The following is a 4,968-nucleotide window of genomic DNA, read 5'->3' as shown; positions in this document are numbered from 1 at the left end:
TGTCAATATCCACAAAGCGAGTGTAGTCTACTGTACTCAAAGTCATGCCAGTAGATAGCGGTACATATACTTAGTGCTTACATCTAGTGCTTACTTGTGTGAACTATAAATCAATAACAAAATGGTTCATATATTTATATATATGACTTCACAAATTATGTGGTGTCTGAAGATCTGAATGAAGTGAATAAACGATGTATTACATTATTTTTATGAAATATTCAAGTCATAGATCATTCTCTTAAAAATATTGATTTCAAGTCCATTTTGGTAATTTTACTATGATATAAAGAACTGGGTTCATATTTTTCAAAATGGTTCAAATTCATCTGTAAATCAGGGGGGCAATTTATCTTCATTTTTAAACGAACATTAATGTTCGGTTATTGTGATCAAGAACTGGACTGAGAAATATAACCATATATGGTAGCCACATTCACCAATACGTCATCTACTGTCTGTTTCAATGAAATATGGCTGCCCCCATTGCCTTACGCTTCAAATAATTTACTTGCAAAAACATCTTCGTTTTATATAGTAGTTTTACCGAAAAGGTTGAAATGTATTCAGTAGGTGTTTTCAAGATGCATACGATTTGAGAAATGCATAACGCTAGCGAAATGAGAAGACTAAATGAACCTGAACTTTGCGAATAACTCCGGTCCAGGTCAATATATTTATGTAAACAACTATTGCGCAGGCGCATTCGTCTCCGAATGTTTAGCATTATAGCATAGGTCTGCAAATTTGTCCGCGATTTACTTAAATGTGTAATATATATATTCTAGAATGTTACATCATTATCAACTAGGTGTGTATTTCTATAATTTAGAGAAAGAAATATATCAATGACGGCATACGAGACGATACATTGTATCATACTATACTGTAGTTACTGTACGTGTTTGCGTGAAAGAACTGTACATATGTACAGGCTTACAATTAGGTGGCATTTGTGGTCAGGGTGACTGGTCATAGCGTTAACGTTGTCATCGATTTCCATATACCATTTTCCTTTGACGAAAATGACCCAATAAATCAAATGCAAATGATAATATCTTGCTATGTGCACGGGATTGCTTGTTGTAGGCGATACTTGGAACGTATTTACTGATGTAAGGGAGGTAACTGCAAGATTTACGGAAATCAAAAATAAACCAATTTGATTGGTTGATTCTTCCTTCACTTTGGCATGGGGTTTACAATCGAAGTGACAGATAACTACGGCAATATTCAGATGATATCAACAATAACATTTTTGGATACGTGTGGTTGGCAGTTGTTGTCATGTTTAAAATGAACAATTATATAGCTTGTTTTTATTTCGGCAAAGACGAGAATATTTACTGAAACGGACCACACGTGAAGCAGACTTGGAAATACCGAAACGAAGAAAAATCGGGCTTAATTATAATATAAAATGGCATTATTTTCAGAGGATTGACCAAAATATATGTTCTGCAATGCCTGATTGTATCATATATAAAATATTAGAGGTTTATTTGACCGAATTTTAAATTAATTATTCATTTGCGAATCGCGGCCCGATTGTCGTTGGAGTTGAATTACCGAAATGGCCGATAGTCGACCCAAAATCGATATTTTTACGAGAATTTTTGTTTTCTTTTACCTGAAAGTATTTTGAAATAATTTGCAAAATACCGAATTCACGACCAAATTTTCGATTGCGACGAACTTCTGTGACGGTGTTAAGTTCATGTTAAGTTATATCTGATTAAAATCAGCTGTTACATGGCTATGTTTACTATGCACTACGTCTACTACATCTAGGTATTTTTTTTTTAAAGACGGACATCCGGATTATCTAAAAACAAATGCAAAAATACTTGTGATATTCACTTAATTTGATATTCAGTCGTTAATTGTTATCTGTAGTTTGATAACTTCTGATATATTGTGATTGATACTCTATATAATATTGCTGTGGAACTTGTGTTATTTTTCAAACAAATTCATTTTAATAATTTGTTAATTTAGAATTTCCATCAAGTCATAATCAAGACTTGAAATTCTCACTACACCATACTTCAAACACAGAGTAATCGATGAATTGATAAACTGAAAATTTAAGTCAAGCAAATGAGTTAATATTTACCTTAAATATTTTTTCAATATACAACAAATGTTCAGATGACTATTTGTGCCATGCTGTTACAAGATTTCAGTTACAATTCTAAAATTGAATTAGTATGTAAATATATGTTATCCTGTCAATATCCACAAAGCGAGTGTAGTCTACTGTACTCAAAGTCATGCCAGTAGATAGCGGTACATATATATACTTACTGCTTACATCTAGTGCTTACTTGTGTGAACTATTAATCAATAACAAAATGGTTCATATATTTCTATATATGACTTCACAAATTATGTGGTGTCTGAAGATCTGAATGAAGTTAATAAACGATGTATTAAATTATTTTTATGAAATATTCAAGTCACAGATCATTCTCTTTTTTAAAATATTGATTTCAGGTCCATTTTGGTAATTCAAATATGACGGCAATCAGGCCTCGAATGGCGAATGATTACAAACATTTTAAATACGTCTCGGTTAAATAAACCCCTAATATTTTACATATGATTAATTTTGACATTGGAGAACATATAATTGTGTCCATTCTCTAATATAAGCACTGGTAGAAAGTACAGAATAGAGCTTGATAAATATATAATCAAAATTACTAATTACCCCGGTAAATATAACATTTTACGTAAACCTCCCATGACTGATGGTGAACTTAAACTTGCAAATCTCCTGTGTCATTCCAATTTTGATATGTGTAAATATATACACGAACGGTATATATATAGATATAGATATGGAATGATTCACAAATTTGCATACAGTTATGAAATCTTATAACACCCCGAAAACTGTTCTCTCCACATAAAGGATGTGATTTGTGCAATTACATTGCTGAACTGTGTGGTTCACTATGATTGGATGGTCAACATTGGAAAGGGACAATAAATAGGGAATGTGTCATCCCATCGAATGGACTGTAACCTTTATCAGTTTGAAGTTGAAAATGAAGCTTGAAGTTTTCTTTTCCTGTTTGCTGAATTATTTGATGAAGATAGTCTTTATATGGTTGTTATTCTTTATCACGTTGTGTACAATGCTGTAATTATACCAGAAGTATATCTTCTCATATAAAGATTATTAACGTCAAATGATTCCTGAACAAAAGGAGTCAAGTTTTTTGTTTTGAAGTACCATACATGCTTGAGTACAGTTTCAATAGGATACATTCCTAATCCGGGCCTTGATTAGCAGCTCTGATTTTGGTTTTCAGTAGTTCTTTATGTGTGTTTCATCATATTAAGTTGAAATATGCTAAACTAACGATGGAACAAGCCTTAATTTAGTGCATAATATATTAGAAGTTGGCATCAATAAGGTCACAGAGTCCTGGCTGTATTATAACTGATGATGGCTTCCCGAAAGAAAGAAGACATATTTTATTTTCATGCATCCAAGATAGATCAATAAACTTCCAATTTCAATCAGGACCTTACAGAAATATGCATGTGTTCAATCATATCAGAACAGTTGCAAACATTTCAAATAATTTGCAATTAATTCCTAAACCAATATCAGTAAATTTATCGACTTTAAACTTAGAAGATTACTGATTTTGCATTAAACAATAATGTTCGTTTACAGTACTTCCAGTACTTTGATTGAAAACCTTACGGTAAACCAGTAAAATGTATGTTAATATTTTGGTAGACATTAATTTTACGATGTTTGTTTGAACTCTGCGGATATATAGCCGCCAGGAGCTCGTAAGCGATCGATGTTAGCTATAGGCTTGTAAACATTATTTTTATTACGCAAAGAAGTACGTAATATTTGGTGCGTTTAATGTTTTAGTGCCAAAACGTTTTAAAATAGTGTAGAATGTCAGGAAATAATATTTGACATTGAAGTTTAGACTCGTACATGTCGTAAGAAAAGTTTTGTTAATGCAAACGCAAAATGGTATTTTAATATGTTTTATGTTTTCACGTTAGAATAGATAGATTGCTTTTGTTACGAAAACTATTAACTATGTATGACGTTTGTGGGGACACAAACTCTTCGAAAGAAGGGGGTTGTGTAGTGAACTAGGAAATAGACAAGTTTTATGTGTTATGTGTTCAAAGTTACCTAGAGTAGTTAAAGCTATACGCTATAGTCAGCCAAATCTATTCGAGTTGCTTCCCTTAGATCAGTAGTTAATTAACCCGTTTTAGGTTTACACCCTTCATTCTATATCAAGGTAAAATATAACCAAACGGTAGAACCTGAAAGTCAGTCGTTATTAGGTAGCACACGGTCCGTGGGACCAGTGGTCAGTGCCTAGGGCTATATTTGGAAATGACGAGATAGGGGTTTAGATACGCCCATATTTCGGTTTAAAGGTCAGGATTGGTCAATTGACCACATCCTCAATTCATACATATTAATTAATCCTTAGGGGATATAAAAAGACTTGCGCGTTTTGCATAAGGAGTTCTCCAGCAGCTTTCAGTCTAAACGGACTTAGTGCCGTTTGGATGTACATATTTAGGATGTAAATATGTTGACTTAGATTTGTTTAAATGTGTGTGAACTGTTAAGTGTGAATGCGCCGGCGATAGTGTGGAAGATGGATGAAACTTCATTGGATTGTATTGTACCTTCGGGATTTTCCTGTGGATTAATAAATATAAGTACACTTTATATCCAGTGTTGAATTATGTTTATCACACCACAACCATCCCAAAAAGAACTTTCACGTCCCGTGTTCATGGAGAGCGGACGTTACACATATACTAGCACGTATGTACAGTACCAAGTGTCTCGATATCATTTTCTCAGGTACATGTATGACGTAGGGAAGAATTTTTACCTTACTAATAATAGCTTTAATATGCAACAGAGCATGCACTTGCTGTGTATACATATGTGTATAAAAC

Source organism: Pecten maximus, chromosome 6 (assembly GCF_902652985.1).
Source record: "Pecten maximus chromosome 6, xPecMax1.1, whole genome shotgun sequence".
Lineage (NCBI taxonomy): Eukaryota > Metazoa > Mollusca > Bivalvia > Pectinida > Pectinidae > Pecten > Pecten maximus.
The sequence above is the reverse complement of the archived record's forward strand: the minus strand, read 5'-3'. Positions refer to the sequence as shown.